The sequence below is a fragment of the Symphodus melops genome, assembly GCF_947650265.1.
Source record: "Symphodus melops genome assembly, chromosome: 13".
NCBI lineage: Eukaryota > Metazoa > Chordata > Actinopteri > Labriformes > Labridae > Symphodus > Symphodus melops.
The window spans coordinates 18,728,230-18,749,634 of NC_136703.1; the positions used below are offsets into that span (position 1 = coordinate 18,728,230).

Consider the following 21,405-nt stretch of genomic DNA (forward strand, 5'->3'; position numbering starts at 1 on the left):
GTTTTGTTTCACAGCGAGCCTTTGTCTGCTTTTGATTTGCCCTGAGCTACACACCTGTCCCGGACTGGCTCTTTAAACTCCTGACCCTGCGGCACACAGAGGCCTCGGCCTAAGTCACCTGGATTTACTCAAGCGGCGGTGTGATTTGTTTGATAATATATACAGCGGCGTGGATTGCGGCAAGGGTTGGGCAATATCACCTCTGGTGGAGTTAAGAAAAGATTGGTTAAGGACTGATGAGGTTTGTTTTGGAGAAATCTGAACCCCTCCTCCTCCGGAAAAAGTTTGTTAGGTCCTGTTCCCACAGAGTACAGCTTAGTGCCCTACTTCTGTCCTCCACCTAGAACAACATGTACCTGGACAACACTGACCATTTGGACAGCTGCAGGGAGGGGGAGAGTTAGCGAAAGGCAAAGGCACGTAAGAGATATCGGTGATTGAAGGTAATAATGTGGTATGTGTAAAAGAAAGAAGGACGAGAAATCGGGGAGTGAAGGGAGGAAAGAAAAGTGAGAAGGAGGGAAGGCATGAAGTTACGATGAATGAAGGAGACAGAGAGATATGCCCCAATGCATCCTTTAAAAAGTTAGTTGAATCTCCCGAGGTTTAATTGAATTTGAAATTAGTCGGGAGGCAGAAAGTTAGCAGAGGCTGAGTGCAAAAGATGAAGAGTGGGTGAATGACAGGATAGGGAGGAGGAGGAGGAGGAGAATCCTTAACAGTAGCACAGAGGAGTCCTGAGCGAGGAAAAGGACTCGGCCACGCACAGGTAAATTGATCTCACGGGAGGGTGAGTAATAGGGGAGCAAAAAGCTACAAGGAAGGCGGTATGGATTGGATAAAAGGAAGGATAAAGACAAAAAGGGAACAAAGCGTGACAGTGAAGAGAAATGAGAGAAAAAATAAGGTGTCGCTCAGGCAGTGACAGAAAACGAAAAAAGGAGAAAGCACAGGGAAGTTGGGAGAGAAGTGGACGTCAGGGCGTCTGCAGCAATAGAGAGAGAGGTTTAGGGTGGGCCGGGATTCAGGGCTCTCTCCAGAGCAAACAGAGGCTAACAGAGGGGCTGTTGTGTGGGTCAGTATGGGCCAGGGGAGGGGACAGCGACAGCGGGATGTGAAATGTGACAGATCTATTTTAGCGCTCCAGCTCAGGAGCCCTTCCCTGCTCTGATCCAGGTGTCAGGGTCAGGTGTCAAGGGCAGGACAGCAGAAATCTGAAGCACCATTTGAAGTGGATTAGTTTGACTGGAGAAGGTTGGCTAATTTAATTTGTATGCGCTGTGCGTGCCAGGACTGATTCCAGATGAAGACTAAAGACAGTGGAAGGAGTGTTATGATTCCTTGCAAATAAGTGATAATAAATATAGGCAGGACAAACCAGCTTCATATTAACCAAGAATAGAAGTGTTTTTGATAAGTTAGATTTTCTGTTTGTCATGACTTTTGGTTTTTAATTTAGTTGTAGCTGAGTTAGCTGAGATTTTATTTTTCTCTCAAGGTTTTTATAGTTTTGGTATCACTTTGATTTTTATGGCAAGATGGAATACTTACGTAAACCATACCTTTAAAAAAAATTATATTTTTAATGTACAAAAGGTGAACAACTACAACTGTCCACAAAAGACAAAGGATAAGCAGTCTGTGTCTGTGGTTCTTGTGTCAGAAACTAAGTAGAACGCTAACAAACTCTTCTATCATTTGATTATATTTTTGAAACCCGGAAAATCTAGTTTTGTTATTTCATAAACGATACTAAACTTGGTATTCACCTTGCGCGTTTTTCACTTCAACATTTTCTTCATAATCTTACTAAAAACACTTCTCACGATCATGCAGTCGTTTCAATTTTCAGTTGTTATTCTACAAAAAGAAAAATCCTTTCAAGCGTACTTCCTCTTCCTCTCGTAAGAAGTGTTTAAGTTAAGTTATGATCTCAATGTTAAGGAAGTAAAAAAGAGTTTCACAATGTCTTTCATAGTAAAGAACTTTGGAATGGATAGCTTGAAAGAGACAGGAAGTAGGGGGAGGGAGGGAGGGAGAGAGAGAGAGAGAGAGAGGGAGAGAGAGAGGTAAGACATGCACCTAAGGGTGTCAGTTTCATGAGGACGATAGCCTCAGTTCATGGGGCGCTAGCTCCTCAACAGCGTCAGTGTTCATGATGAGGTTGTCTTGAACAGATGCGGGGGGGAAAAACTAACATCATGTTTCTTCTGACTTCATGTTCTCCCCTCATCTTTCCCATAGATCTCACACTGCCACCGACACTTCATATCCCCCCCCCCCTCCCATTTCCTGAAACAAACCCAATCTCCAACTGTAAAGCCACCCACCAACCTGCTTTCAACCTTCCCCTCTACAACCTGCTCTCTGGTCTGAGCCTATCAGGATCCCAGGCAGAGGCGCTGATTATGCAGGCAGCTGTCAGCCCTCGAAGGTGAGGCCCCCCAGGCGACAGTTCAACTGCTTCAGACTGAGGCTGTGCCACCGAGCCTGACAGTAGCACGAAACAACACAGAGAAAAGAATGCTAATGGATCAAATCAGATGAGAGCCGAGGATGAGAGGAGGAGGGCGCTGGCAGGCACTCCTGATCAGCTGTCATTCAGATGAGGGCCTCGTGTGTGCAAAAGCGTGTATTTGTTGTGCTTGTTTGAGCGAGAAGCACTGGCCGCCCAGGATTATGCCCCCTAGTTACTGACATGTTTTCCCTCCGAAGAGCCTTGAAGTTTAGGAGATGAAGGAAGGGTGTGAACGGAGGAAGGGAGGGAGGGGCAGGAGAGGCTATAGATAGATAGATGGATGGATGTGGGAGGCTATATACAGTACGCCGCTCTGTTCTTTTATTCCTCAATCTAACATGCCTTTTCCCTTTTTCGATCTACGGCGTGTTACTCCACCTGTCTCTTTGACTATCTGTCTGCCTCCGAGCGATACCTCACTGCGGAAGAAAAGGCAACATATCAAAACTTAACGGCTTCTTCCCCTTTTCTGAATAATGCTGAGTTCAAGATTATTTTGTTTTGAACTTCAATCCTGCGCTTGCCTCTTCTCTCCTCCAGGCGAACCACTTCACGAGGAGAGACGAGATGCTTTAGCGCCATCACTTACGGGCAGTCAAACAGCTTCCTGTGTGGTAGTATCTTCTGATTGAAATACAGCAAGTTGAAGACTTCGTTCCCCCCCCCCCCCCCCCCCCCCCGTTCCCTGATCTCCAAAAGTCTGATTGTGTTCGCCTCTGACAGAGAGTTAAACCCTACATGTACATGTGTTCGCGCCATGAATAGATAATGTATTCTGACAGCACAGACAGATGGATATATGATCACCAGCTAAAGAGGATTGCTGTGACACTGAACCAGGAAGTGCATGTCAAGTCGTGTTACGACACCGAGCCATAAACTCACAGTAGATTACGTTCAGCTTCGGTCGTCAACCACAATCAGAGGCTGGGAAGTTTTAAGTATCAACTACGCACACAATTAACTACAATACCAGGCTGCCATTTACCTACACATCGACTCCACTCAGGCATTTTGACACGCCCCTACTGCTCCATCTCAGCCTTATCCCAACAATGTACCAATCTCTAGCAGATGGCTTTAATTAATATAGACATGATAACGAGATTCCCTGAGATTAATACACACAGCAGTTATGGATTTAAGTGCTCGGGATTCCAGATAATGTGATTAACAGCGGCTTGAGTGGGGGGCATCTGGCAGATGATTTGAAAAGAAGGAGGGCGGAGCGATTGTGAAATAAGCTGGTGCATACTGTGCATGTAATGTTGTGCGAGTTTATCTCTGTGATTGTCAATCAGAAAGAGGGCTAACATGACAATGAAGGGGGATTCTGGTCAGCTATCTTGATAGGGTGTTTATCCACTTGTTATTGTGAAGCCAGCTGTCTCAGGGTGTAAATGTTGGGGTAGATGCACATTAGACAGTAGACGGTGCATAACACTCACTACGCCACTTACAAACTGTAACAGTAACTTACTTCGAATGAGACTTGAATTGATAAACCAATTAGCTTTCTAGTGGATGAATAAATCAATTTGACCTTTTCTCCTTTCTGTCTGTCTTTTTTTTTTTTTTACCAACGAGAGAAGAGGTAGCCACCTTAACATAGGAACAATGGTTGCTTATTTGCACAACAGGCACATTTGCATAACATGCAAATGAGGAAGAAACCTGTTTCTGAAGCCATGTCTTCTTAAATGTGGACAAATCGTGAAATATAAAATCATATTTGGTACACTGACTTAGTCTTGTTCTTGCAGTCACTTCTGGAACTCCATATTTATTGAGTTAAATTTCCATTTGGCTCTCAGCTGTTGTCCAGTTATTGTGGACACATGTCATTATACAAAAGAAATGTACAAGTTGTTGTGAAGGAGGATCATTTAGGGAAGTTTACAATCTATTCTCGTGATTACTCTTTAAAAAGTCGTGGAGTGTGTGTAGGATTAGATTTCTCTGTCTCTTGTTTACATCAGTGGTTATGGCAGATTTTTATTTTTCTCATGGGTTAAAGTTGAAGTCTTGTCCTGACAACCTCTACCTTATTTCAACTGTATAAAGGGGCTAGTTACATAAATCACATACACACAGAGCCATCCAGTCCACACACACGTGTGGGGGAGGCTGTGAGTGCAGGTAGGCATGTGGATCTATTATGTTTATAACGCTTTCATGTACAAAACATCTAAAGCAAAAATAAATCATGGCTGTTAGATTATCACACAAGCAATAACAATTTCCCCTTTAGTTCAGAACACTATCACTGTGCTCTTCTGTTCAGTGATAGTGTGAATCAAGACCAAGAACCCTCATCAGGAAATCAGAAATAACTTCAAGTGCAGCTTCTGAACATTTATGTTTTTTTTTTATAAAGTTAGGTAGTATTTTTTTTTATAAAAGCAACTTGTCCTCTACTTGTCTCGTTTCCCCTGCTTTCGTTATCATTTCCTTAAATTTCCTCGAATAACCTTTGATAAACCTCCAGAGATTGTGCCTGCATTTCAGCTGAGAGTCTGACAGTTGTGCATGAGGAGAGCAGCGCTACAACTCAAAGCGCTAAAGTTAGCGTGGCTTTGCATGAAAACTTGAGTTATGCAGACTATGCATAATTCTATTTCAGATGGATCCCACTCGATCTGCAATGATTTGTCTACTATTGATTGTTTTGCTTTAAGAAAAAATACATATATTTTCATTGTTATTTTCTAACCCACACTCTAATTAATTCATGGTTTTGGTCATTTCAAGCTGATATGCCAGTTGTTGTTCTTGCATGTAGATTTACAGTATATGGGATGCTTTTAGATAAAGGTTGATCAAGCCAACATTGAGTAGAGTGTCAAAGTAATGAACCCACAGACAAGAGAAGTATCACAGTAACACATTTTATGAATTCATGTTTCCAATCAGACCTTAAAAAAATGCTTCTAAATAAATGAATGTGACAGTTTAGGGGAGTTTTTAAGACAAAGACAAGTTTATAAATACAAGTCAATTCAGTAAAAACACTCTTGATGTGAGGGATGGTGTGGAACAAAAAAAAACCCAGAACACATCCCTTAAACCTCAGAAGAACACATTTCAAAATTCTCTGGCAAACGTGAATACATGTTGTAATAAAGGGGAGAAAAAACTAGAATGTTCTGGTGTACACATTAAGATTCTTCAGTGACACATTGTTTCAAACAGCAGATGTGTTTATGAGCAGGTGCTCCGACTCTTTGGTAAAACATGACATGTATTTGTTTGCAAAATGGCACGCCACCTGATATTTATTCAAAGTATATTTTCCAATAAAGTTTCGACACACGTGATGTCCTCCTTTTTCCCCCTCTCTCCTTACTCTCTCTCTCTCTCTTTTCTTTTTGCAGTCAAGCAGCTCCGGTGGAGAGAGCGAGGGAGAGTCATTTGACAAAGAAAGGGTAGAAGTTGGCTCTGAAAGTGAATCAAGGGAGCGAAAGCAAACAGAGGAAGGAAGGAGTGGGAAAGGGGGGGGGGGGGGGGGAGAAAGTGGAGGAGGGAAGTTGGCGGGAGAGGGAACGGCAGAAGGGATGAGGGAGTAAAGCTGTAAGCAGAGAGCGGACACACTCCCAACAAAAACAGAGTGTCAGATGTAACTGCTTATAATGACCTACTAACTCCACGTCTTGAAAACAAGTGACTGGACACTCAGGTTAATGACCCAGGTCACTATCGCAGTTGTGCGAAGGTAGAAAGATGTCAAAGAACAAAAACGGAAAAGGATAGAGTGTCATAGAAGTATCACTTACATGTATTTTCAAAGACACAGATCGGGAATTGAACGCGCTTACTTTATGACGGATCGAGACAGCTGACCTGCTGTGTCATGTACTTCCCTGCGCACACCAACCACATACTGTACATACGCACACAAAGAGCACACGAGAACATCAATGCACATCCAGGGTCACGTTAACTGGAGCCAGTGGGACAGAAGTGCAAGACAACCATCTCTGCTTCCTGTTTTTCTGGAAATGAAACTATGTCAAAGGCAATAATGCTGGCAGGACGAAATCCTGGCGGTCCGAAAACGATCCCAAAAGCTCCGACCGACTCTCTGCACACACAGAAAGACACACACAATTTTGAAAGTAGGAGGATTACACAACAGGGGGTTCTCCATATCACACATTAGCATCTTGCATTAAATCACAGATTTGGTAAATGGCAATGAAAACACACAGGGTGTACAAACAGTTATTTTATCTCTGAATACGGTCTATTCCAAACCTGCAACTGATCGCTACTGGAACATATAACAACAGCTTGTCTTCACCCCCTGCAGCCCCCCAAACCAGACAGCAGTGAAGCTGTTACAGGGAGACTTCACACAGCACCCCAGGGCCACAAAATTAAAAACCAAAAACAGCCGAGGAATCATTTTTGCACCTTTGAAGAGAAAATGAAAGTTAGATGTTTCATGATAACTGAAGAAAAAAAAAAAAACAGTGTTCTCTCAAAATGATTTATTTTTAACAGAAGAATCTGGAAATATGAGTCAATAATGAAAGTTCATCGTCAGTGTTTTAAGCTGTATTAAGCAGAGACACGTGCTGGTTTTCATACTGGTTTGTATTAGAAACATCAACAGCTGTTGGATTTGGACTGTTGCTCAAACAGGGGAGAACAGAACAGTCAGATAAGGCCAAGTCGAAGGACTGAATGTTAAAAAACGATTCAGGCAGGCATAGAAGGGCAATAAACTCAACATCACCGGAGGGGGGGAAAAAAAGGGCTGATGCTAAATGCTGTCAAAATTGATAAAGGTCCACTGTATTAGTTAACACTCTGTTTTTTAAACAGTGAAAACATTCCTCACCTGAGCAAACCCTAACCATAATGCAGGGAGAGACGATACATAAAACCTGGAAAAAAGCTGAGGGAACAGAAGCAGAAAAGTTAGAAGAGGGTTGTGGTGTGTGTGTGTTCGTGTGTGTGTGTGTGTGTGTGTGTGTGTGTATGCACAGACAAGGTCTTTAGTTGTTCCTGACCTCTAACCCTCGATCTAACACACTCACAAATCAGGAGATGTGTTAACATGGTCACTCTGTTTATGTAACACACAATTACACTCTGCTCCACACATGGTCACTATCTTCCCAACTTGTTCGCCCTCTGGCCGATCCATAACAACTCCCAACCAACACACACACACACACACAAGCAAGCAAATAAAAAAACTTACATGCAGAGTCAAATTTTTTTCTTGTTACATTTTCAGCGAGCACACACAGAACTTACCATGTAGCTAATGACAAGTTGCTTCTGCTCGGCCCTGACTGTGCCATTGTAAGAACTGCCCCTGTTAGGCACAAGTAATGAGTTCAGTGTTATTTCTAGTGATGTTTCTCATAAGCCTGAACATGTACATCACTAGCCACCATTCAATTCTAAGACCCCCGTGGGGCTCACTCTGTTTTGGCCCCTGGTTTCCCTTCGCTCATTGACCCCTACACGTATCCCTTTGCCCCTATAGGCGGTGAGGGATTGTACAGGAGACGTGGCCTGAGTGGGGGAGAGAAAAGGGAGGGTGGGGTTAACAGCAATATAAAGGAGCACTTCTTCAGAAAAAAGCATTAAAGAGGGCAGGTATTGATTTGGGATTTTAAATGTTTTTCGCAGTGATATATCCAATTAGCCTCTGAACCCTCTATGGGTGTAGAGTGGGCTCCCCTGAGGCTCAAGAGGGGGCCACTATGACGCTTTTTCTTGACTCCCGTAAACGATAAGAAATAGATAATACCTGTTAGAGTCCAGACCCATAACGGCGAAGTGCTGGAGGGCTTCAGTAGGCATGTGAAAGAATCAAATCAACACCGTGTGGACAAAGCAAACTCTTTCATGTAGTAGCCATTTCTGACTTGCATCTGTTTGTGTCATGCTCTCCTATCTCTGTCGTGGGCAACACAGTGGCTTGGACAGGCAGCGTGGACAGCTCCTGGATATCGGTACGCTTTTATTCTCTGTGCACATCCATGTCTCCTTCCTCCTCTTTCCACTGCTCAATCGATGGTAAGTTATTTAGCAGATAAAAAGAGTTGGATCAATCCTGCAGCACATACAGTATCAGAGTGCCAGAAACTTGTGTATATTATACAACGTGTGTGTGTGTGTGTGTGTGTGTGTGTGTGCATGTGCGTATGTGTGTGTGTGTGCGTGCGTAGGACTGAAAAAGGGAGCGTGGTTCTAAGTGTTTGTGTCTGAACCTGGATACCTGTGTGTGTGTGTGTGTGTGTGTGTGTGTGTGTGTGTGTGTGTGTGCGTGTGTGTATATTTGCAGTAGCCTAAAACAGCAGTGTGTCTATTCATGATGGGTTTTTTTTTCTTGAAGTGTGCATACCCACATGTCAAACCTTCGGTAACAGAGAGAGTGAGAAAAAGAAGTGTGTCCTTGGCTGTTGAACAACAGCAACCTTTTTTTTTCTTCTTTTTTTTGTCTTTGTGCATGCACGGACGACTTTCCATGGCGTTCTGGGCCTATTGTAAAATATCTAATTTGATTCCACTCGTCATTACGAGTCTGAATTGAGGCAATTGAATTGAATAAGTGGAAATGGCTGAAACCTGTGTAGGAATACACCTCCTACTTACAGCCAAAGTGCTGCTTGTAATTGAAAAGGAATGTGAAAGGGAGGGAGAGAGTGAATATAGGTTTGTGTTCGAAAAGTGAAGAGCACACACACGGGACAGAAAGACATAATTATCCTGAAGAGAGGAGGGAGGGACAATATGTTCATTTGAGTGTTTCAAAAGCAAAAGGATGGGAAAAAAAAAAAAAAAAAAAGAGCATTTAGGCCAAAGCAAAGGATGGTTTGAATATTGCAATAACTCAAAGTGAATGTGAGAACGATATACAAACATATCAGAGCTCTGTTCAGTGTGTGCGAGACAATGTTAATGAGGTCAAAGGGGAACAACAGCTGATGTCAAATGTCACCACCAGACACAAACGGACAAACTTTCCCAGCAACTACTTCACCACAGATACATGGATACTGGCAGTATCATTTCTTGTTTCCAAGGGAAAAAATAAAGCATCGCTGAAAAATGACATCGTTAAAGTTTAAGCTGCTTGTTTGTAGTAACAAGTGTCCTAATTGCTTAAAATAAATGGTCCCAAATATTAGAGCATTCAAAAGACACAGCACACCCACAACATGCATATACACAAATAGAAATGTGCTCACCGGCCTGCACTACTTTCACCAGTACACGCTTGCAGGGACACGTACACCACACACACACACACACACACACACACACACACACACACACACACACACACAGTAACACACACACACACACACACACACACACAGACACACACTTGAGATTATGAGTGAGTCATTGCATTGCCCAGTAGGGCCTGGGGAGCTGGGGATTTCCACGCTGAAAAGAAAAACACACACACAAAAAAAACAGGTGACATCTTCGCTGCTCCCATACAAATCTATGTACAGTACAGCTGCTCTGTGTGCAGTAAAACCTGTGAATTTAGGACAGGCAAAAGAGAGACTATGTGTGAGAATAAAAGAGAAAGGACAACAGGGGTGAAAGTAGTCAGAGGTCAGTGAAGTAGTCAAAGGGCACATGGCAGAGGCTAAAACACACCTCAACAGCTGACACCCACCTGCTTATGTGATTAGGAACACACACACACACACACACACACACACACAGTCCCCCTCCCTGAAGATGCAGCCCTGTGCTTACCCGTATACACAATTGAGGTAGCCACGCATGGCCTGTTTTCACCTCAAATAAAGTTCACAGAGACCATACACAAATCAATAAACAACATCCTAGCTTTGCACCAAACATCCCCGGGTCTGGCTTCCTGAATCACTGCTTGGGTTTTAAACACGACACCCTTCCTCCCTCCTTTTAGGTGATGTCAAGGGTTTGGATTTTCTTACGGTCTCACCTGCTTCCCTTGTTGGGACTGAAGTGGTGAATGAGGGGTGTCTAAGGTGACGTAACGCCATATATCTGGCCTCGCTAAAAAAAAAAAAAAAAAAAAAAGCCCTCACAGATGACTTAGGTTGGAAATCCCCAATCCCAGAGTTGGCTCCAAACTCAGGTCAGATGGTAAGATTTCATCATTGTTTAGGTTGTAGTTAAATGAAGCTGAACTAACTGGCTGCTGTAGTTATATAACATGATGTGAGATCTCTGTGTGTTACTATCCACATAGAGAAAGAGTTGTGTTTAATGACATGTTCTCAAATTGAACATTTATTTATCATTGTGTCTTTTCCTGTTATATCATTTTTTTCCATGCTAATGAATTATTACGATATTTCTCGTGTTTTTTAATAACAAGAAAAAAAAAGAGCATTTCAGAAACTTGATCTGTAACGGTTTAACCAAAAAGAACAAAAAAAGTGACGTAGTTGCCAATATATTTTTTTTAGATGACACTTCTATGTCCATGGCAACCTCTTCTTCTGTCTAACTGCTTTATTGAAACTCATCTTTTTTTTGTACTTTTGGTGAATTAAAAATCATGACATATCAAGCTCATGAATTCGATTTGAATATTTTTGATTATGAATGTTTCTGCAAAACTGATCGACATTAAAATTCTGCACTTTCCCTTTAATGTCTTACAACCCCCCCCCCAAAAAAACCCCCAACAACAACGTAACAATCACCACATACACACTTTACATTTACGCCACAGTTTGCGTGACCTGATATTTCATACATTCAAACATAATGTGTGTCATTGTGGATGTGCACATTTTCACACAGACTTTACATCACCACGTGAGGAGCATTAAGTGCACTAAAAAGTGTTTCATATGCATGACAAATGTTCCACTTCTTGCTTGTAAGATAATCATTCTGTTTGTTTATCCTGCTCTGTACAAGGATTAGATTGGCTGTGCTTGGCAGCTGCACATGTACACTTGTTCGTCTTTCTAAAGCTTTTTTTTTTTCACCACTGTTCTCCTGTTTTTTTTCTTCCATCCATTCACCTGTGAGCCTGCAGAAAAAAAACAAAAGCTCGGTATTGATTCCCATGTCTTTGGTGGACAGAGAGATGTGCAGTGTGGGAATGGCTCTAAGGATTGTTTGAAACAGACCAATATTATTCAACCTGGACGATATCCTAAAACGGCTAATTATATGGAACAATTAGCGGGCTAATTAGACAATTATCTACGAAGACAATCTATTGGCTGGAGGTAATCAATACAGGGAAGAGATAGTGGCAGAGATTAGGATGTACTTTTTGTTGCACACCTGCACTGCTTCGAAAGAAATGCTGCAAGGTTTTCATACATTCACACCTTCACCTTTAACTTTTTATTCGCTACTTTTTCCCTTCCACAAGTTTATTTTGTGGTGATGTTGAATTGTAATTGAAGTGCTTCCTCCAGGCGTGTGTGTTCGTTCGTCCGTGTGCGTGTGCGTGTGTGTGCGTGTGTGTGGCAGGCAGGAGCGAGGTGAGAGCAGATATGTAGGAAAGAGTCAGAGCTGTCGTTCCCACAGGACAGACAGAGTGAGTCAGGTCCCACTGCAGATCTTATCTGATCATCGTGTCAACACTATAGACCTTCTCTCCTTCCACTGCCCTGCTCCTCTCCCCCCCTGTTTACTCTCAGAGTCTTGCTATCTTTTCCTTAAGGCACAAATCCCACAAAGGATCCATCATTCATCTTCGGTTATGTCCCTGACACGATGGCATGCTTATCCACACACACATGCACACACACACACACACACACAAAGCTCTTTCTTCCATGCGCACAACACTGGCATCCAGTCAAAGTGCCGCTAAATTGCATTAAAATAGTGCAGTGCTCGTCGCAAATTTACATGCGAATTAGGGAGAGTAGAAGTAATTACTCTGGGCCAGTGCTGCTAATTGAATAAGGGTGCAGGCTTTTCTCTCCTCTCTCCTCTGGTCTTCTTTCATTCTATAACACAAGGCTCTGCGCTTCTTTTCAATGTCATTATGCCACTGCTTTGCCCTTTTCAAGGGCCCACATCATAGAGAAAGGAAAGCAATGAAAGGTGCTTTGCATGTGTGTGTTAAAAGGTGCTTGTTTTGCCAAGTTTTTTTTTGTGTGTGTGTGTATTGATGTAAATATGATGGCTTATTGTACTTGATACGTGGGATCACAAGTGTGTTTGTGTTTTTTTGTGAGTCATGTGGGAAATTAGACAGATAAAAATCTAGGCACATTAAGATGTAGATGTGCTGTTTGGTGGGTACTGTCATTCTGTTCGGGTCCTGTGGGAGACAAATCAGAAGGAGAGTGAAAACAGGAACAGATAAGCAGACATGACCAGAGCAGACGCAGACAGCCCGGGGCTGTGTTTGAAGTAGGCCTGTGAGAGCACATGCTGCCTCTCAGGTCGGGTGTGTATGAGAGTAACTGTCACACAGACAAACACGCAGACTTTTCCCATTGGAGCATTTGCATGGCAAAGTGTCCGTTGGCTGATTCCCAGGTCTACTTAATTCTGTAATGGCGAGTGAGTGTTACAATAGAAAAACCACTAACGCTTGAAGCGATCCCTGCATTACACCTGCACCGGCTCTGTGTGTCTTTGTGCATGCCTCGGGAAAACATAGCAAACATATTCCCCCCCCCCCTTTGTTATATTTCATCGACGCATACATCTTATTTCTCTCTGTAGGTCCGCGTGTCAGTCATGCAATGTGAAGGGTAGCGGCTGGCTGCTCTCAGGACTATCAACCTGTGGCTGTCAGCCTTATCAGATCTAACCCACTCAGGGAGAACTAAACGCACTCCCCCTCCCTCTCACACAGTCTCACATACACACTTGAAAAGGCAAAACACACAAATACTCACTATGTACACATGTGCACGTTTAAATACAAACACTCCCAAAAGACCAGAATGCACGCACGAGAGAAAATTCACAACACTGAAACCCCTCGGGTCACTTCTCCGGGACAGCGAATGTTTCAAGACCTCCTGTCATACCATGAGTTGTTGTTTTGAAACTGTCCTTTTAGGACGCGTCCATCAAATCAAACACAACATGTCAATACGTTGAGCCGAAGAGTCGTTCATAGGTGGATTCTGTCATGTTTGGAAAAGACCAACGCTAACTTTTTTCCAATCATTTCTCAGATTGAGGGATGGATTTCTGGCTGTAGTGTAAATGGTAATGAAGGCCTTGTTTAGACCAGTCAAACGACTCAAACTCAATCCAAGACGAAGGGGATTAAGCAAAAGTAGAATCAGAGCTAATCTGCTAGCTTCTAGACCGTTTTTCACTTTAAATCGATCCAGGAAAAAAAAAAATGTAATGTGCCGTTTTTCTTACAGCTATTTCCTTAAGTGCTAGGTCGTGTTCATCTGTCAGCGTGTGGGTGTGTGCATCTTCCCTGGTGGTGATATTATGAGTGAAAATACCTGCTGACGCACAACAGCCAGACTCAGAGGTCAAACACTTGAGAGCTTGCTTTCATTGATTCATAGCCCCAGGTACATAGTACACAGAGTGTACTGTGTGTGTGTGTGTGTGTGTGTGTGTGTGTGTGTGTGTGTGTGTGTGTGTGTGCGCGTGTGTGTGTGTGTGTGTGTGTTCGTGTACGTGTGAGACAGAGAAACAGACAGGGAGTCAGACAGGAAGAATCAACGTGTGTCTGTGTGTTAGCATGTCTGTCTGCAGCAGGTTGCTATTGCCCCAAACAGAGCTCCGGGCCAGCCTGTGTTTCCTGGCTGGGGGCACAGTCACTGCAGTCAGGGTGTGAACAGGAGCGACACATGAGGAAAGAACAAAAGATGCGCCTGGAGCGGACGTTGAAATGCCTGTAAAAATCCAGGGAAGATCTCTATAGGGGCAAGGAGGCAATGAGGGAGTGGGAGAACTGAACAAGGAGACATACAGTAGTGCGAGACTTTCAAAAAGAAGGAAGGTATGTCAAGCTTGTTTCACATCAGACAAGGGGAGGATGTGTCATGAATTTGCTTTACAGTAAACAAGAGTCCACAGAGCTCCTCTATCTTACTAATCCTCTCAACTCCTGTCAAACAAACAGAGCAGAAGGAGAGCGCGTTTGAGATAAAGAGATGAAAGGAGAGGAGAGAAACTCAGAGGTGAACTACAGAGGGAGAAGTTGAGGGTACAAAAGTGATGAATCATGTTTGGACAGCGTTGGCGCTTTCATGATCGCGGCAACTGACTGGTCGTGAGTCTCTGACACAGCACCGAGTTATTTGTGGGACACTTGTGGGGTGTTTTTTTTTTTTTTGGGGGGGGGTGTTTACAGTATCGAAAACCTCTTTGTTTAATAATCCAGGTATCTTACAAAGAGGCATTCTGGAGTGTATACATCGTTGCTGGCAACAGATCCGTATTGAACATGTACTGTAGGACTTGATCTTGTTCAACCAAACATCCTTAAATCTGTGATTAGCATACCTCAATATGACCTTGGAAAGCTAACCACAAACAGAAATATTAGCATGGCACATAATATTTTCTTTCCTTATTTCCTCCTCAGGGCCGTATGACATTCCTCCTTTGTTCAGATGCCATCTATCTGCTCAGAAAGAAGCCAGATATTTTTTTTTCGCTGAAATGTAAAAGTAAACAGCGCTGTGGAAGTCCCTCCATTTCCTGCTGACTTCCTGCGATGGGGATTTATGCACACACAAACGCAGAGGCGCGCACACGCATACTGTACAGGGAGGGTTGTGCTCTTTCTGTATTTCCCAGCAAAGCCCTGCCTGTCAGCACCTACGCTGACCTGTCATAACCACAATGCAAACAGGTTGCACAGGGGTGAAGTGGAAGTCAAGAGAAACAAGCGTTTAACCCCCCCTCCAAAAAAAAAAAAAAAAAAAGGAGCGCAGCTGGCTTCACCACACGGACTGAATCTGAAGCTATGCAGTCAAATTTGGCTTCGTGATAATGCTTTAAATTTCCTTTAGCCTCTCATTTCCCATCAGTGCGTTCTCAGCCAAGCCTTGAGCAGACTTCACATCTTTTCCTCGTTGAAAAAAAAAAATCCCCTCAAACATTTGCCAGATTTCAGATTAATCGCAGATCAACACATTATTTGCAGAAGTTATCATCCTTTATAATTGGAACCATGAATTCACACTTGCTCTAAACTTCATCAAGCTTTTTTTTTGTTTTTTTTTTGAGAACAGCTCAAAAGCGAAAACCAGAACGTGTTCATTGTGGGGTAGCTGCAGGTTGCAAACTGTGAAAGCGGAGTACATAATGAGACTTTTTATATTGTACAGTTAGCGAACACGCGAGCACATGTCCCAGGGAATGTGTTTGCTTGAAGCAAAATAAATAAATAACGACCACAGGATCAGCATGAAGACCTTAACTCTGAATTTAACTCTGGGGAATGTACACCACTAGCATGGAAACCCATATCACAATTCCCTGTCCTGTTTCTCCATCTATTTACCTTGAGTACAGGTACCAGGTGAAAAAAAAAAAAAACATAACTATTGAACAATGATGATACAAGTATTCCTCACAACAACAGGAGAGTTCGCTGTGTGGTTTGCTTTGAATTATGATTGGATCAGACTGGATATGAAATATTCATCTGCGGTCTCCTGCAGGGGACGGCATGCCGTTAAAAAGGCATTGATTTGACAAGCCAAACAAACGCTGATGAGTCCTGATAATCGATGGCGGCATTGATGACAGTGTGCGGTGGCCCTGGGCTCCGAGCGATTGGAAGGGCTCACTGTGAATAATGAATGAGGAGATTCCTGATTGATCAGTGAGGTTCGTCTCTCTCTTTCAGACACTCTGCTGGCATTTCAATGGGGCCGGGAGCAACTTGAGACAACACGCCGACAACACCCTCAAATCAGTCGTTCGGGCAAGACTGGTCACTGCGTCCTCACAGAGACACGTTTTTGGATAGGCCTGAGATGTGACGTGACACAGTCTGCTTTGAATGTTGAGAATGGCTTTATGAAGGCATCGATGACAGCAGATCAGAATATTACACAGATTCTGTCAGATAAAAGGAGAAGACCCAAAACCCTATCGGGTCTTTCAAGTTTGTCCTTGACTGGGAAATGTCTGGACTGTTTGTCTAGGACCCAAGGGTGTACACACACACACACACACACACACACACACACACACACACACACACACACACACACACAAACACACACACATGAACCAAAAAGCAGGCATAAAACACCCCCAAACACAGGTGACAGCTGTGGCGGGCTGCGTTGTGTTTTGTCATCCTCCTGGCTTCTCCACACCAGTGCTGAATGTCAACTCTCTTTTCTCTTTTGTACTCTGAAATGATGAGGGGAACAAAAAAAAAAAAAAAAAAAACACCTAACAACAAAAAAGGTCCCCCAACAATGCTGCTATCTTTGTGCCATCTACTGCCGCTGTCTCCTTCTTTTCGCCCTCCTCTCCCTCTCTCTCTCTTCCTTTGTGCCCCCCCCCCACCCCCCCTCCACGTTCACACTCCCTCATAGAATATCACTTAGCTCTGCCCTTGAATCCTCCTCCGTAAGTGCAAACACTGAGGTGCACTCTGAAAAGACTTCAAGAAAGAAAGTGGGTGGGAAGTCACAGCAGTAATGATGCAGAACTTCAGGTAGGTTATCATAATCTTTTGCATGTAACAGAAACTTTTGTGTCATGTACAGTATGTCCCGCTCTTATGTGCTACACTCAGTGGGTGGTAATGAAGATACCCGGACGTCTCTAAACACATACAAGAGATACTTCACACCACTTCATGTCCTTCAATTATTTGCTTTGCATAAATTGTCATCCGTCTCGAGATTTCATCTCTCTCTCTGAACTCTGAGTTTCTCTCCCTGTGTGAATATTTATTTTAATGGTTAGGATAATTATGCAAATCACATGGAAGTGCATCTAACTGTCTAGCCAATAAAAAAAAACAAAGATCCATTATATTGTCTCAACTAATTGGCCAATTAATCTGATTTTTTTTTTGTTTCAATAAAGACTGCCCACGTTGTTTCCTCTCACTTTCTTTTTCTGTCCCCCAAACACATGATTCTTCTCTCTTTACTGAATTGATCTCCTTGTCTTGTATTTTTTTCCCCCCCCTCAAAATATTCTTCATATAATCCCCAGCTGCTAATCCTTCCTCCTTCCCTTTACTCCTGTAGTGCAGGTACGGACTAAAACTCATCATGCATCCAGAGGAACGAGTCGGTCGTCTGCGTATTGAGTTTTCCGTTGTTGTTACAATAAGCGCACCGTCTTATTAGCTTTTCCAATAACAGTGTCAACAAAGGCTGGAGATTCCCTCTTGTTTACAACTTCATCCTCATGTCTTGTTTTCCCACTGAGTTCCTGCGTCCCTGGGTAGACTCTCTCCCTCACGTCCTCCTCTGTCTATGCTCCAAACGTTAATATGCTTCATTTGCCTCCCATATTCGTCTCAGAGAGTTAACGTCGCTTTGGACGGACGCCAAACCACAGCGCGCCATATGGGGTTCTCATTGCAGACCACGAGCCTGAAGACGAGCTCATAGTCATTGTGTACTGGTCATTGTGAGACAGTGTGTTTCCCTGGTCTATCATATGCCCAGAAGTTAACAGCCTTTGGCAAAATCCCAGTTTCCTCCTCTCCGCTCCCAGGAAGCCGCCTCTTACCTGGACTACGGCCAAACAAATTCTCCCTCTGTGAACTTCTGAATAAACCGAGCAGTCTATGCTGGAAGAAAGAGAACAAGAGCAGAGCGAGAGTAGCTAATACCAATGTTTGTTCCTTTCAATTACAGTTTTAAATGGAAATCAATGTTGCAGAGGGAATGAGCAGAGCCCTTAACGTTGGGGTGATAATCACATTAAGACAGGGCTTAAATCAACACCAGACCTGAACCTCTTGAGGGAGAAGAACAACACAGAAAGGCCCCAGACTATTAAACTCTCTCTCTCTCTCTCTCTCTCTCTAGTAATCTATCTATCACTCTCATACAACAGTCGTCTCCTGCTCCTCAACCGCCGTCTAGTTGCCAAGATACCACCCATAAGTTTCACCATGGTAACATCTGGAATAAAGGTGGGTGGGCGGGGTGCCAGGACAGGCCTGGAGTTTCACTGAGGCCATAAAACTAACAAAAATAAATCTTCGTTCAACTGCTCTTCTCCCCAAGACGCAATACTTCACATACACACTCGGAGACGCACACGAACCAAAGTTGACCCCAGTTTACTGTTTTCTCAGCTCACATTTGAACAGTGGGTGCTCTTATTTTAGCCTGAACTGGGAAGTTAGCCCTTAACTCGATTAGCATTTTTGATTGCAGAATTTGTATGCTAGCTGACGTTAGCTCAGCTTGGTCTGTCTCTGTATGGGCTTCACTAAAACGGCATATTCTTTAGGGGAGGTAAGGTTGAGTTTCTTTGCCTGGTATTCTGGTGATTGATCAGGAACCAAACTGGCAGGAGAGGCACTAAAGGACCAGCGTGGCATTACGATTGCTTGTGGACTGGATTAAGCATTAGCCTTTTTAGCAGCCTGGTTTCCAGAGCACACACTCCAGAGTCTTTTCTTGTATTAGGTTAATGAACAAAATGTAAGATTCAACTTTTCCGCAGTTTTTGCATCATTGTATGTCAGTAAGTTGTCAACTGCCGACAAACACTCCTGTCGAAGTCTGTTTGTTGCATCGCTTAGCTTTGAACGAAGAATGGTTAGAAATGGTTTGTTTTGTGTTTAACAGCTGAAAATATGAAAAATAGTGTTTGAAAAAATCGAATACTATTCAGCATCAGGAAGAACACTTCATCCAGTGTGTGTTGCCTCTGTGCATGTCATGACCTTTTGTGTGATAGGACTTTAAGCTGTTTGTGAGCATTTACAGATGTTGTTCCCTCTTCTCTCGAGCTTTGCTTGTGTTGTAGTTTCTGATGAACGTCTCTGGAACAAAACCGGCTGCTAAATGAACTGAGGAACAAGTTTACTGCTATTAATTAATTATGACCAATAAACATTTGCATTCGTCAGATACTGCTGGGCCTAAACCATATTTAAGGAAAGATAACGCTACAAGTAGTAAGCAGCAAGCACACAGCCACTTCATCCAACCAAACCTTAATACTCCCTTTTCCACCTGACATGAAACCTCTCTTTCTTCCTCTCGCTGTGTCTCTAATTAATGTCGTCACTATCTCACCCTCCCTGAGCCCATCCAGTGTAGAAGAATACAATACTCTGATGCTGGAAGGTAGAAAACACACACACACACACACACACGCACACACACAGGTCCCCCTCTCGTGCACATCCTCTGTGCTTGGAGGGCGAAGATATGCAAAGCGTCACTATCATCAAAACAAAAACTGCAGGGGAATATAGGGCAATTGAGTGAATTAAAATGCATCCCTAGAGACATGTCTTTCTTTCTCTTCTCCTTGCTCTCTTCTCCTCTTTCTCTCGCTGGGCTGGAGAAAAGACGGTTCTCTTTGCAATCTTTCACCAGATTACCCATCCATGCTCTGGACATGGACAATCATCTGCCGTTATGTCGGATCCAAACATGAAACGCGTAGAGGTAAAATAATTACAAGTGAAACCGTGCAGGCTTTATGATTTACTTCGCTTCTTACACTTTGATAAAAATGTTTTTTTTGGGGTTTTTTTTTTTTACGAAGGACACATTATGTAAAAAATGTGGTATGAATAAATCATATTAAAAATGTGCAATGAAAGGGACGTGTACAGACCACGACCAGGGAACAGTCCTGCTAAAGTTTAGCCTTTCTTTTTTTTTTTTAGGTAGACGTGGGCAATTTGGCAAAGAAAAAAATATGCCAAATGGTAATTAATGATTTAACATCTGTTTGAATCTCCAAAAATCTCGAATGAAATGAGTTATAGTTAAACAACAAAATACAGCCTTCAAGGCGTTCACACGTAGATTGTCCTGCCATGATGGCAGAAAAGGACTGCACATAAAACATTCCTTTACATGTTTGGGTGGACAAATGGTGAGGGGACCAGTGGCGTTAACTGGACAGGTGGCAATGATTGAAGCAGAGAATTAGAGGACATGTGGTCGTGGTGACGATGGAGGTGGTTGTCCAGCCAATGTCCAGACAGACGCTGATCAATAAATCAATGTAAAGGTCACACAAGCAGGTGGTGGGAGAGTAGCTGTTGAAAGCTGCTCTTCATCTGAGCGGCTGGATTAACTACATAATCAAACGCTATCATACATGTTTTCTCTGTCGCTGTGTCTTCTTTTCTTTTGTCCCCAACAGGCCACCAGCAGTGTGTCCTCTACCTGAAGATCTCAGCGCAATAAAGGGGATTCTAAACTACAGTGGCGCCATCGCTTTGAGAGTCTTCGGGATTCCTTTAGACAGGCGAGTTGTTTTGAAGTAAATTGCTACAGTTAATGTTTTTGTTCGTGATATAAGAGCATCTTGAATCCTCTTCACTTGGGAGAAAGCCAAGCCAACCACCCGCATGTTCTGCTTTAATCCATACTACTTCATCTTTGCAGAAAAGGCTCCCCTTATCGTGTCCTCCGCATGTAAGTCTGTTTTTATCTTCTCCTCAGACAACCGCACGCACACATACACCGAAATGTACTTGTGAAAACACTCTCACACACACACACACACACACACACACACACAGAAACACACCGTGTGTAAAGCAGGCTCATAAAATTACCTCAGTACAACGCTGCTACAAAATGCCAGACAGTGTTTGCATCAGCGCGTATGTGTTTAGAGTTTTGTAATTAGCAGAATACATTTAAATACATTTGGCTGAAACACTCCTGGGAGAGTTCCTGTTTGCTGCGTCTGCCTCGATCTCTCGCTGCCTTTATCTCCCTGCTTGTATCGCACATCGCCTGCAGAACTCGTTCTCTTTCAAA

The 21,405-nt window shown here is 43.2% G+C and overlaps 1 long non-coding RNA gene across 13 annotated transcripts in view; it reads right to left on the minus strand.

Moving 5' to 3' along the window:
• The window catches only part of LOC306833616, a 191,044-nt gene that overhangs the window by 64,548 nt on the left and 105,091 nt on the right, over positions 1-21,405 (minus strand). For 4 of the 13 annotated variants that reach the window (XR_013780381.1, XR_013780382.1, XR_013780383.1 and 1 more), the window contains one exon: positions 11,217-11,531. The exons of 6 other annotated variants lie outside the window; for them this stretch is intronic. This is a non-coding gene — a long non-coding RNA (uncharacterized lncRNA). Of the gene's footprint in view, positions 1-5,322; positions 6,600-7,786; positions 8,048-11,216; positions 11,532-21,405 lie in introns of those variants that run through there. 3 more of the 13 variants (XR_013780380.1, XR_013780378.1, XR_013780379.1) reach the window with 3 other exon arrangements.